This window comes from Panthera onca, chromosome B1, assembly GCF_046562875.1.
Source record: "Panthera onca isolate mPanOnc1 chromosome B1, mPanOnc1 haplotype 2, whole genome shotgun sequence".
Lineage (NCBI taxonomy): Eukaryota > Metazoa > Chordata > Mammalia > Carnivora > Felidae > Panthera > Panthera onca.
Window position 1 is genome coordinate 193138088 of NC_138342.1, and position 14643 is coordinate 193152730.

Here is a 14643-nt window from a genome sequence, read left to right on the forward strand (position 1 = left end):
CCATTCCCTTTTTCTTAAGGTTCTCAAATTTTAATGTTCATTTTCACAGGAAAATGAGTCCATTATTTCCTTCCAACTGATTTCTATTCACATTCTCCCCAAATCTACATGAGTGCATTTACTCACATCTTTAAGTCTTATTTCTTTGTGCCTTAATGGAAGGGCCATTGCTGTCACAGGGAAAGAGTTAGAAATTGGAAAATGGAAAATGATAATGCACAGGTATTCCAAGAGTAGTCAGGGGGGAAAAAAAGTCAGTCATTAGTTAATACAACATAGAAGAAAGCCATGGAAGATGGAAACTGAAAGCCTTCATTGTAAAATAAGTACGAACTCAGTTGGAATTACAAAGTTATAGTCTTTGTCTTACATGTTTTTAATCAATCTTCACTTGGGCTGGAGTTGACAGAAAAAACCTGGATTAGACTTAACTTTTTAAAAAGATATTATAATGGTACAACTATGCTTAGCTATGCTTTAGAGTTTGCTTTCATTTTAATCTGAGCAATGCCATGTATCTCCCTAGTATGGTTTCAGCTTAGATATAGGTGCCATTTGTTTTAAGATTTTGAACTCTGACAATAGGGGTCCAGAAGGGGTGGGAGGGGTGGGGACAGGCAACTGCTCCAGGTGAAGGGTTAAGGGAGGAAAGGTCAGAAGCCTGCCATGGTATTAACAGCACTGAGAGACAACTGTGACCGTTAAGGTCATAGGAATGTAACCCAACTGAATAAGCCATTTCAGATTTATTATCTTGCTGGCTCTGTGCTGCATCTTTAATTAAAGTCATAATTCTCCAAGTTTAAAGTGAGGTTTAAATATACTGTGCCAAATGTGGGTTTCCATTATGGTTCCAAGTCAAAATATTGCTTTGTGTTCCTACTCCAATACCCTGCAGTAACTTTCAGTAAGAGCAAGCCCTGTGAGGCAGAAACTGGTCAAGAGAGAGCTGTGAAGATAGTTAACCATCTCCTCACCTACTGGAGACACAACTCCTAGTTTTCTCATGGATAAAATCCCTCCTTATATTCATTTTTCCAGTACTCATTTAAGTATCCCAGTATTTCTACAGCACCCCTTACTCTTCTCATTATAGGGGGGTCCTTATGCTTCTATTAAAACTTGAGTGAAACTTGAATGATTTCCTCAGTCTCCCACATTTTAATAAGGCCATTAGGGCGAATATGTTTTCTCTGAATACTAACATGAAGAAACAAAGTGTGCATAGGTAATTACCTAATCCCCCTCCCCCCCAAAAAAAACCATTTCTAACATTACTTCACTGTACATTTTTTAAACATTTCTACTTAATTTATAGATTCCTTATCAAATTTAAGTTATCCTTAATCCTAGAGTGGCAGTGGACAGCATAAGCCTGAAGCATCTAGAATAAGATGGCTTCGGTTTGGGTCCTCATTTTTTGAACTTGAGCAAATTATTTTAACTACGGGAGCCTCAACTTCCTCATCTATAAATGGAGGATATCAATGTTGCCTATCTTACAAGTAGCCCACAACCACTCAAAAGAATTGAGCACCTGGCATATAACCGGCAGAAATACTAAACTTGGTGGCAATGATTACAAACAGTATTATAGTGGGCTGCCTGGGTGGCTCAGTCAGTTAAGCAACTGACTTCAGCTCAGGTCATGATCTCGCAGTTCGTGGGTTCGAGCCTCTGTGCTGATAGCTCAGAGCCTGGAGCCTGTTTCAGATTCTGTGTCTCCCTCTCTCTCTGTGTTCCTCCCCTCCTCATTTTCTGTCCCTCTGTGTCTCTCAAAAATAAATGTTAAAAAAAATAATAAAAAACTGTATTATAGTATCCCTCCAATATTCTTCGCTTTTAAATGATGGTTTAGATATTAACTGTGCTCATAAAAGATATCCATTCTTCACAATGAAATATTTTCTAAGAATTAAGGGTCTTTCATCAAACGTTATCACAAGGACATTTAAAACCAAATGCTACCTACTTAAAACTTTCACTGTTTTTGTACCTGAGCTCCTAAGTGTTCTGAAGGATGTTGACACATTAGGACAGATTCTGAGATTTTTACTGCTTTCCTAGTGTCTGTTTAGATTCATAATGCCAACCCTTTAAATTCTATTACAGAACGCTCTTAAAACACAAACAGCAGTGAAATGTCAATCAGATCACCTGAGTTCTGGAACTAGCTCCTGACTCAGTCTTGCACACTTGGTTCATTTATTCAACTTTCTCAGGTCCTCATCTAGAAAATTAAGTGCTGGCACAGGGAATGTTGATGGTCTTTCCAGCTCAAATAGGTGATAGTCTGCTCCACTAGAAACTGAATTTTACAGCAAAGCTTCAAATTTTACACGAAATTTCCATTTTTATTATTTAAAAAGAGTCCAAGAATAAGAATGGTCAATTCAGTTTCAAAATCAATCCTTAAGGCAAGTTCCAACACTTGTCCCTTTTTATTAAAAAATAGCCCCATTTAAAAATCTGTCTCAGCTTCCATGTAAATACCATCCCCTCCCCCAAGGTTACCAAAGCCTTGACCTAAAGCTTCAGTGACCTCTAGTGGGGGAATGTATAAGGGTCAGTTCTTTGGCCCCTCTTTGTAGTTGGAGAGAGAGGAGTTCCTTGGTCTAGGATTGTGGCACCTTCCTGCCCTGTTTCTTCTCAAAGACTAGATCATAGTATATTGGGGCTGATAGGAGTAATGGCAGGAAAAGAGGCAGTTATCATTAGAGGTCCCTGGAATACAGACTGATTTCTCGAGTTTCCTATTTTACTGTTAGTGTCTTTCTGGCAACCTAACATCTTAAAGGAGTTGGCTTCTTGCAATAAAAGCTAAAATATTTCCACTAAGTTAAATCGCAAACAGGGATGAAATTCTAGTATCTATACATTAAAAAAAATACAATCTCACTAAACAAAGAATTAGGGAAATCCTGAGCATTTGTCTTTGTCACTAGTTTATACAGCACCGCAAAGTACTGGCCACTTGAGCATAAGGTAGAATGATTTGTATTTTTTTTTTTTATAATTTTTTGTTAATGTTTGAGAGAGAGGGAGACACAATTCAAAGCTGGCTCTGAGCTGTCAGCACAGAGCCTGACATGGGGCTCAAACTCACAAACCAGGAGATTATGACCTGAGCCGAAGTTGGGCGCTTAACTGACTGAGCCACCCAGGCCCCAAGAAGGATTTGATTTCTGACTGAACACCTGTATTTTTTTTTTTTTTTTATCAGGGATCTACGTTTTTCCTCAGAGTCTTAGGTAAAATTAGGCTGAGAGTAGTATTGTGTTATTTGTGTCTGAATTTCTCTTCTCCAAAAGATCATTATTTTATTCCAGATAAACTATTCAGAGTGTAGTTTTTAAAGAAGCTTTTAAAAATGTTTTCAAAGTGTCATTTTAATTTGGTCCACAGAAAAAAGATATCCACTGTCACTAGGGAAGACGTGTAACTCATGATCAAACAGCCGGGAATGCTGCTCCTGGACATTTGCACTGTCTTTCAAACTTTCTCCTGGTGCCCTGGTTGTTGAAATTCATCATGGTCACCTTGTTTTCCCCCTGAAATTTATTTCAAGACAAATTAACATGTGTCACTTATGATTAGTCATCGATTCTGTTTAGGTATGCTAGTTCATAGAGGTAACTGGCAGTGAAAAGTAAAAAGTAGATTTGGTCATTTCCCTGGCCAACGTATTCAGTACCCAATGTGGATACAGAGTGTTAGGGACCAGGAAAGTGAGTACTAGGCTCACACACAAGTTTTGAGGACACTGGCCCTGTCCTCTGTCCTTATTTTCCATTCTCCTACAGGCAAATTAATGTCTAAAGGTCTTGTACTATTTTTCCCCCTGACAATCTGATTCAAATATCAAAGTCTCCTTAGTTGAGTTCGGCACATGGAAAGAAGTGACAAAACGTAGAAATCAGCCCTTTCAAGTTTAATTCTGTAATAAGAGCCCTCTTACTCCCAGAAACCCCCCCCCAGAAAAAAAAAAGTCAAAACAACAACAACAACAACCCATTTTGTTTTAGAGTAATCCTCTATGTGCTTTTTATGTTGTGACTCCAATTAAGACAGAAAATTACGGGTTGTTTTATGCTCACTGTCTAGTATACACTCAGTCTTTAATAAAACCAAAAGGAAGATGAGTATTATTAAGGTAAGCCTTCCAAAATGTGTGAAACCACATTTATATTTATGTTTCCTTTCAAACCCTTAAACAATTATCAGGCAAAAATAAGAATCAAGAACCCTTTCTTCTGTTTATACGTATAAAAGCCAATTTCAGAGATTCTTCTAGCCAGAGTGCCCTCTGTTTACAGCTGAGTTGACAATCTTGTCTCATATAGACATTTAGTGGGCAAAACATTCCGCACCTTAACAAGTCCCTAATGCAAACATAAAGAAGACTGATGTCTCAGCAATAACAATAGCACACCATTATGTTCTTTTTTAACACATTTACTGTGTATGATATTGACAGATAAGAGCTTTATGGCTTAGAGCACGTTCCTTGGGGTTCATCATCTTCCAACTACCTATCCTTTGGGATTTCACCACTTTTACAAAGATATATTAGATATTTTGGTAATACACACAGGCTTTTGTTCAGTAGTTTGGTTTCATAAACCTTTCAAACAACAGCATGTAATTTGCTTCTCAGCACCACGTCAGTGTATATTGTATAGTTCAACACATCTCAAGTTGAGCAGAAGTAGTCCATCAACAGTGGGACAGGACTAACATTGCATCAGTTGTTTCCTGTAATATCTTATATGCATAAGAGCTCCAGAGACCTGCGTGTATACAGCTTAGGCCTGTCACTTTTTTTTTTTTTTAAACAAACATCTTGCCTGATTGTTTCAGAGTCAGAGTTTTCCAGGTGGCACAGTAAGCTATGGGCAAAGTACAGTCACCTTCCCATCTGCAAATGGAATTGCTTCTCTTAATGAGTCAGGCCAGAAGTGAGAAGGACTTCCATGTGATCTTCATCCATGCATGTGAAACCATCATCTAGAGCCAGCAACGCTGCCTCAGAACTAAAACACAAAGAAAAGACTCCAACTGAAAGCTGTTTCACTGTAGCATTTTGTTTTTTTTTTTAAATATTTTTATTATTTTTTTTAAAAATTAAGTTAGAGAGAGAGAGAGAGAGAGAGAGAGAGAGAGAGAGAGGAGAGAGAAAGGAGAGACAGACTGAGTGGGGTAGAGGAAGAGAGAGGGAGGGAGAATTCCAAGCAGGCTCCATGTGGAGCCCAACACGGGGCTTGAACCCACGAACCATTGAGATCAGGACCTAAGTAGAAATCACAAGTTGGACGCTCAACTGATAGAGTCACACAAGAGCCCCTCACTATATATACCATTTTAAAAACGTACACCGTGCCTGCCTGCCCATTTTTTACAGTAGCTACCAAATGCACTTAGGCAATACTATTCAGGAAATAAAACATGTAATTAACAGGTTTTCTAGAATAAAGACAGAAATTGAATTATATGCAAATCATGGAGAACTGCCATACCGAAAAACAAATTAAAAATGAAATTGTATTTAGCCTGGTTCCTAATGTAGATTTAAGAATGTAATTTATACAGGTAAGCAATGTTTTCACTAATCTCAAGTCTGTTTGTGATATGCTTCATACCATAGTAAAACAGTAATTTTACATTTGATAATGCTTGCTTTCCAGATGTTTAAAATATGTACTTAATAAAATATTCATAAACATCAAAATGTTGAGTTTAAATATATTGCTATCAAACTTTTCAAAGCACCCTGACTATAAAGGAACAGTCTAATGGTTATAGTTGTGAGAGATTAAAAATGGCACAGTATTTAGTTCATCTGAAGACACAGTAAATCATTTTACCTTACCTTAAAGGTAAGCTCCCAAACCTTTAGTCTTTCTGGAAGCTGTGCTTGCTTGCATTATTTCTTGCACAATGATTTATGTTTGCAAGGTTACTCTCATAGCAGTGCAATAGAGAGTAGTAACTCATTCAACATGCATTCATCATCTAGTTATTAAGCATGATCTTGGTAACCAAAAGTTACATGAACAAGTGATACAGAGATGATGAGGCTGCACGAGAAATCGAAAAGCTCACAGTGTAATGCATGGACACAAAAGAAAATCAAGGACTGTAACACAGTGTTAGGGATAGGCTACCAGGAGAGGGTAGGACTAGGTGGGTCGCAGCTCAAAGGCTTAGGATACATTAACAAGATAGTGGTACAGAGAACTTGCCGAAGTTTCTATCTGAAAGGAACAACAGGTTGGCAAAGGAGAAGTGGGGGGAAGAGAAGGACACGTTTTTTGAAATCCAAGTCCCTCTGAATGGCTGGAATATTTTTTTGCCAAGACATAGGACGTGAAAACCGGCGACAAGAATTCACCGTGCCTTAGACAACATGATAAAGAACTTAAGTTCTATTCTGAAAGCCACAGGAGGCCAACTGCAAGAAGATATGAAGTCGAGCAGTAATTCATTTTGTGTTCCTGAAAGATCTGTCTATAGTGTGGAGGATAGATTACAGACCATCATGATTGAAGACAGGTTTTAGGGAAGATGTTATAATACGTGAGAGAATTTGTAACTACTAAACTATGTCAATAGAGGTTTATGAGGTAGCATCAGTTACCAGGATATGACAACTGATCTTTGTGTGATTTGTTTTGTTTTGTTTTGTGAGGGGAGGAGGAAGGAGAAAAAACAAAACAAAACAAAATAAAAAACCCCTTTACTTGTAAAAGGAATTCTCATTGAAAAATAACCCAAGCAATTTAATGAAAATAACATTAAAGTTCACCATAATCTTACTATTCCACATTAACATTTTTATCCTTCCGTATTCTTATTAATCAATGAAATTCAGACTTTTTAATGTAATATACAATCTTTTCATCAGTTAAAGGTTTCTAATGCAAAATAAGTAGTTTAAGTTTGACTTATTGCCATATTATCACTAACTTAGTTTTTGATCCTAGAAATTCTGGTTCTTTTTGTTCAATTTATCTGTTTCATTTAACTTATACCCTATACACCAGTGTGATGTCTGGCAAGCGTTTTCTACCACAAATGAAATGAATATTAAATTTAGCAGCAGTTCAATTGCTTATATGAACGGCATAGTTTACATTATTACCAGATAAACAAAGCTGAGCCAACAGGAAATGCAAGCATTTTAAGAATTTCAATGTTCCAAACCTAATTTAAAGCTCGGAAGTTTCCTAATAACATATTTATTGTTATTAATGAAATATGGAATCAGGATACATATTAAGAAAGAACACACTTTTGATAAAGTTAAATATGAATGGATTTATGACAACAAATTGATTTGTAGAGAGCTTATCAAAATTGGACTTAAATTGGACATTAGGTCATAAGTAGGGAGATATGTAAGGGAGTAGGGAAACTAATCAAATACTTTAGAAAGATACAGTTGAAGCTAACAGAGGCAAGAATGATGATCAGACAATGCAAATCACAAATACGGCTTTCTGATTGTATACAAGATAAAATTGCTTTAAGACCATGAATTGGGAAGTGAAATGAAATACGATTTATCTGTTTGAAATCAGACCTTTTCTTCTCCCTCATTTTATGAAGACCATTCCATTTTATCACTGTCAATCCACTTTCATGAAACCACGTTTTTGAACTAAAACTGATACTCCTAACTGGGAAATGAGCCTACGTGTGTTTGTCCAATCCGTTAAGTGTTTGGGACCCAGAACTGTTAATTCATAGAGTAAGAGAGAGAAAGAACCTAGTAGAGTTTTTCTTCAATGTGCAATAAAAAATATATAGTAATGTGGTAAAAGAGCATGGTATTTTATAAACTAGCTATAACCAACATTTCTGAATACCTGTGTGTGTGTGTGTGTGTGTGTGTGTGTGTGTGTGTGTGTGTTTACAGGTATGTGTGTATAAACATAACAAGGTCAAAGAGGATCTTCTATATTATGAAATCATGATACCCTTCTGTGCATGAGTGAGGATCATCTGTAATTCCAGTACATGCTTGTTATCATCTGGTCAGTGCCAGACAAGCTAGAAGATCAGAACTAATATAGTATGAAGCAGGTATTTTTCATTCATTGATTCGCCCATTTTAATTGAGCACTCTGCCTCAGGGATTATTCTAGGATAGCAACAGAGGAGGAAGCAAAATAGAAATGGTCTCTTTACATTCCTAGCTTTCCTTCTAAAGGGTAGGGAACACAATAATCAATAAATCCATTAATGATACAGCAAACGATGATAAACGGTATGGGAAAAATATCAAGGAAAATAATGAAGAGTGTGCCAGGTATAGGGAAGAAGGTTATTTAGGTAAGGGGTCTGGGGCAGCCTCTCTGGTTAAGGGACACTTGAGCAAAAACATGAAGGAAATTGGGGAACAATCTCTGTAATACGAGGAAAGGGTACTTTAAGCAAAGAAATGTCCAAGAGCAGATAACTGATGTAGGAGAATGCTTTTAGGCAGTATAGCTTCCTAGAAATTAAAGGGATGCAGGATCTAAGTGAGATGTATGTGTGAAAGGGAAGCAGGAAGGGGAGGAACTTAAATACATTGCAAGCGTGAAGCAGATCACGGAGGGGCTTATAGGTGGGAAGGTAGGGGGACACCTAGTTTATCTAAGACCCTGTTAACATATGCTGTGTGACATTAATGTGAGTGCCCCCTTCCCTTATGCAAAGTACCCTAATCTGGATAGTATCTATAGTCCCTAGTAATCTCTCATGGTGATATCAGCTTTTTCTGAGTGAAAAATAAAGGCCTTTCGAAGTGTTCTATCAGAAAAACGTCAACTCTTAAATGGTAAACAATCACTGGCTGGTGCAAGAAGCATACACTGTACTAACACAAAGGGACCTTGGCCCGTTAAAGGAGAACACTAGCATAATCCAGGCAAGATTTCTGTGATGGGTCGGGCAAGATAGTTTTTGTTGAACATGGGGCAAATGGGTGGGATTCCCGGTACTGTGACATGAACACAAACACCATTTGTGAACGGATTGGACGTTGGGTACTTAAGAAAGTGAGGAGCCAAGGGTAACTCTAAGGGTTTTGGCCTTAGGATGATGTTGCCCTTTATTAAGGTAGAGAAGGACTGGTAAGGGTCAGCTTTTGTGAAGGGAGTAAATCAGGAGTTTGGTTAGGTTTGTTACATTTGAGAGCTCTATTAGAAACCCAAATGCAACTGGGTAGGTCAGTCTAGTGTCAGAGCAGAGGCTGAGGTTGAGCGATGTGGATCTGGAAAAGAGCCTATGAATGCCTAAGGCTGGATGACATCACACAGAGGTTATCTATGCAGTAATGGACAAGAGTTCAAAGGAAGACACTTCAATTTTGCAAAGGTGGAGGGTGAGAAGAAATTAGCAAAGCAAACTGAACTTAAGTAGACTCTAAGGGCAGAGGAGAACCAAAGCTCATGGAGCACCAATAGCCAAGCAAGCCATTTTAAGGAAGGGTAAGCAGAGCGTCAAATCAAGACAGAAAATTAACCATGAAATGTAATAAAATTGACAGCATCCTGACCTTCATACAGCTGATTTTGGTGAAGTTATTCTTAAGAAGTAGGTCAAAGGAAGGGTGCACCATGACTATAGGTAACCCTCTTAAGGAGTTCTGAGTGTAATTTGGCACCAGGGGAATGAAGTAGGATCTGGTAAGGGACAGGAGATCAAGGGAGAGTTTTCTCATTCAAGATAGGTATTATCACAGTTTCATGTACTGGTGAGAAAAATCCAGTGCAAGAAAAATCAGCATACAATAAGGAAAGAATGTAACTGCTCAGGAATTGTCTTTAGATATAATGGAACGAGGAGACAGATAATAGCACGTGTAGGAAGGCAGAGTGCTCATCCAAGGAAAAGGTAGAAGAAAAAAGAATACAGTCAGGGTTTGTTGTGAGTAGAACAAGGTAAACGTTCTTCCCTAATGGCTTCTCTCAGTTTTGTGGGAAGAAAGGTCATCAGCAGATGGGGAAGATGGGGATGAAGAGAGGGATTTATATACTGAGGAAGGAGGTAGAACATAATGGGTACGCCAGTAAAAATATACTGATACAGAAGATCTGCCAAACATTTGAGCCTGGAAGTCCTAATTTTAAGGGACAAAAATCATCTTCAGCTCCTTAAGAACTGGCAGAAACGGTCATTGAGTAACCATACGGAATTTTAAACCTTCCAAGTAGAGCACAAGGGTGTGGTGTAAATAGGGCATTCCCTAGGGCATAGAAGTATTCTGGTGTTGTGTAAGAAAGTACATTATCAGATTAAAAGACAGCAGAGTCCCAGGAATAGGAGGTCAGGGTGACGAGGAAGGAACCGAGTATAAGGTCTTTCGGGGGACTGACGTAGACAGTGCTGAGCACACGATGGGCCGGGTCATGGTGTTACCAGAGTTCCTTATAGTGTTGAGACTGTACTTGGGGGGAAGGCAGGTGTGGGGATACGCTAGAGTCTGACTATCGCTGAGCTTTGTCCTTACTACTCTCTACTTCCGAGAGGGAAAGAGCAGAAGAAGTTGGTACTCAAATGATGGATCCTTAGTCTGTGGGATGGGAGCACACCTGAAACCCAGTAACCAAGGGGAACCACAGAAGCACCGTCTGCTGCATTTAACGATCAATTCAAGGAGAGAAGTATTCCAGAGGCTTTCCAACTGTACTACAGAAGCTTGGAGAAAGAAGTTTCCCAGACCTACCCTGTCTGGAAGAAAAACCCAACTCCGGGTCCCCCTCTTACACTTAAACCAGAGTAGCTTTATTCTTGTTTGTACAGCTAATACATTAAGATTGTGCAGGCTTTTTTTTTCAGTGTTTTAATATTGAAAACAAGTGCACCAAAAAACAAAAAAACAAAACCACAAAAAAAAAAAAAAAACAAAAAAAAAAACAAAAAAAAAAAAAACACCCTTGAAAGTGATGGGAAAAACTGGTTTAGAGCCAACCGATCTTGGAGATGACATACTGAAACATATCGAAGGCTTTATTTAAACACAGAAAGATCAAAAAAATAAAATAAAATAAAAAATAAACACAGAAAAGTCTACTTACAAAGCTCATGTTATTTCCATTGTACTTAAGGTCTATACAGATTCAACTCCCATAGTTATGTACAGGCCAAGGGCAGGCTCCCCAAGATGGGCCCCTTTAGCATAAGAATTATTTTGAGTTGCAAGTAATGAGAACCCAGCAGATGCAGGAAAAGTTCTCTGCCTCCTCCTCAACTAAGTTTCCTAGGCAAGGACAACTTGTACCAGGTAGAGAGCTGTAACAGAGACTTCCCTTTACACAAAAAATGTTATCTGCGTAAGAAGGCAACCTTGTTTTTCAAATCCTCTCCTTGCACCTTGCTGACAGCCTTCTCCCTTTTTATCTTCAGACTCTACTCCTCTCCCTACCTCATGCAAGCTTCATGTTGCCTCACTGGGTTTGGAATCTCATGTCTGTGTGGATTCCCTATACAGAAGCTTATCAAATTTGGATTTCTCCTGTTCATCTTCTCATGGCAATGTGATTCTAAAACCTACTAGAAGGACCATAGAACAGAGGAAGGTCTTTCTCCCAGACACTTATATTCTACCCTTTCATTGTTTACACTACATTGGTGTATCTGGGCAAAAGTTACACATGACAAATGCATTTGTCATTTCTAGCATAAGGTTAAGCTTTTAAAGAACTTTTCTTAAGATACAAAAATACAATCTTTTTTCTTAGAAAATCCATGCTGTGGGAATTTTTCTGAGTACCAGGAAATCACACTAAAAGTTGATGTGAAACTTAATATTGGTGTCTATGGAGTTAAGAGTCCTGGTGGAGTCCCTCAAAATTCTTGTATTACGCCTACAAAAATATTAATGTTATTAAGTTCCTTAGATCTAGACTGAATAACATTCTTGAGAATAGGGCTGTCTCGTCATCAAGGCGTGATGCCAAAGATTGCTCGATCAGAAGAAACACCTGGATCGTTCTTAAAATATAAATAGTAATGTCAATTCTTTTTAAGGTAACCACCTTCAGGATATCACCATGAAGTCTGTGAAAGGAGCCAGTTGCTTAACAAGTCACTGGGGGAATACTTTGGAATTGAAGTGCTAACATCACAACAACTAGACACAGTGTAGCATTTATATAAACACCTTGTCAAATAGAAGTCTATTTTTTCCCAGTAGACACAGTGGGGACTCTAGTTCACTCTTGATCATTTTGAATAGACAAACCAACTAAATAGATTCTAGATTAACAATTTTGGGGAAAATTGCTCTCCTAACACTGGGTCTTACAAAATAATGCCACCATCCTGATGATAGAATTAGGGAGAAAATGAAATAACCAAGTAACAAAAATCAGTAGGGAATTAGTGATCAAATCAGCAGGAAATCCACAGAGCTACAAACAACAGTTCAACCAGGGGACTACTTGATAAAGAGAGTCTGGAGGGAGGGGGTAGCAAAGAATAGTGGCCCAGAGCAGCAGGAAAATGGGGAGCCTCAGCAGGAAACAATGCAAGCTGGCGGGGGTCCACTGAAAAGTTAATTGAAGCAACAAGCTGAGAGCCCTCTAAGTCGGACAGCAAACTCAAGGAGACAGATGGAGAAGTGCAGCAAGAAGCAACTGAAATACCAAGAAGGAAAAGAGAGCAGACAATCGAATGAAGACACATCAATCTGAGCTGAGCCTTGAATAATTCTTGGTCCTTCTCTAGGACTACAGATGTAACTGCAGCAGCTAGCAAACAATCAGAGCAAACAGACAGCCAGATGTTAGACACTGGGGAAAATACGCATTTGAATGATATGCTAAGACATCTGAAGTCTGAATTACTTGTTTTAATGGTCCATTTAAATGGAGTTCATTCAAAACAAAAACAAACCAGGAATCCAACCAATTATTTTGAGAAACTAACCTTCAGAAGAACATAGTAGCCCATACAATTAATAAATCACAGACACCTGAAGTTTTAGACTTCGTGTTTGGAAGACAAGATTATGTTCGACGAATAGGAGCGCTTGTCTCACAGGTTCTAGGACGTAGCTAACTTCATACACAAGTTGCTGTTGCTCTACAAAATGTGTGAAAACATGCTTGCTGGCACTACGAGACCTGCTTTTCTTAGATTTTAGACATGGAGACACAGGTGGCATCAGATTTATGCCAGGTCAGACTGGAGAAAAAAGTAACCTTAAGGCATCACTCCATTTTCGGGGCTCCCACTACAGAAATGAAACATTATAAAGAGGCAGAAAGGAGTACCTAGGCAAACCCAGCTGAGATTACTTCTCTTTCATAACAATTATGCAGAAATGGAGGTTACCACAAAATACAATGAAGGATTTGGACCCCTTATTCTCAGTGCTGCATTTGGCGTCTCCTCTTTATAATGTTTTCTGACTAGTAAACAGCAAACTCCTATCACTTTCAGCATTGCTACAAAAAACACGTCATTTGAGAGGTGTGAGTACTCTCTTCAATAAGAGTATATAGAAAAGATCCTCATCATTTTAAGGAGTCCCCACCTATATCTTTAACCTTTCTTAGCAGATATTTAACAAGTCTCCGTGTATATACTTACTGACAAAACAATTAAGAAACAGTTAATTAGGGTAAGTTAGCAATGAATGGCAGGCATTTTGTGCAAGTGCAGCAAAGTAATACTTTCAAAAAGTACACATAGCAGATCAGCAAATAGATGTGAAAAAATCATTCCTCAAAGAATATTCATTAGTACATTAGTTGGAGTGTAAAGTAAGTTAATGTCAATTTTACCAGAAACCTTGAAATAGAGAATCCTAGATCCTCCTGAATTCAGATATGACACTGTAAATGGTACCTTAAGATTTAGGAGCAATAAGATAATTTGATGAAAGATTAAACAGTGCATGAAAGAACATCCTTTCTCATAGGATAAACTAATTCCCCAAGAGCGTAAGCTTTTGAGTCATTTGCTTCACATAATCAGAAATGAATTGAGTATAATTTACATGGAGTCTGATCTTTGATTTACATTTACGTTAAGCTTATTTGAATGGATATTTTGAAAGCACGTAAATATCAGATAATGTACAAAGATTAAAATAATCTATGTTCAGTTACCTTGTTAATTTTAATATTTTTATACCTGAAAGAGGAAAGCAGCAGCCTCTTAGCCAATAGGCTGTCCATATCAATCCTAAATGTTACAGTGAAAAATATTAGCACATTAGAGATATTTACTGTAGGTGGGGTTTATGTGAAATCAACAGTTGCATTTCCTTCTCTTCACCTAGGTAGGATTTATAATTAATGCACTTTTAGTATGATTGCACTCTAGCAATGTAAAGGTTTCTCTTCTCCTGGTGCATATTAGACCTACAGTACTTAAGCACAGAGTCCTAGGATAGTCATTTAGGAGACGGGTTTCAGTCAACTCCTGAAGAATGCTTACAGGATTTTATATAAATGTATGTATAATGGTTAAATTACTCTACAGTAACTGTCTCTAAGCATTGCATTAAGACTTTCTCTATTCAGAGGTACACAAATGTTCCAACATTACATGGAGCCAGTTAACACCTAAATTTTAGTTGAACGTGAGCCACCTTTACGCACCCTTAATTCTAAGGCCATTACATAGTATTTTAGTCCTTTGCTT

The 14643-nt window shown here is 38.0% G+C and overlaps 1 long non-coding RNA gene across 6 annotated transcripts in view; it reads right to left on the reverse strand.

The window, feature by feature from the left end:
• The window catches only part of LOC132691500 (uncharacterized), a 1565096-nt gene that overhangs the window by 1285882 nt on the left and 264571 nt on the right, over positions 1 to 14643 (reverse strand). For 4 of the 6 annotated variants that reach the window (XR_013554850.2, XR_013554852.2, XR_013554853.2 and 1 more), the window contains exon 4: positions 4911 to 5033. The exons of 1 other annotated variant lie outside the window; for it this stretch is intronic. This is a non-coding gene — a long non-coding RNA (uncharacterized LOC132691500). Of the gene's footprint in view, positions 1 to 3244; positions 3552 to 4910; positions 5034 to 14643 lie in introns of those variants that run through there. One more of the 6 variants, XR_009615822.3, reaches the window with a different exon arrangement.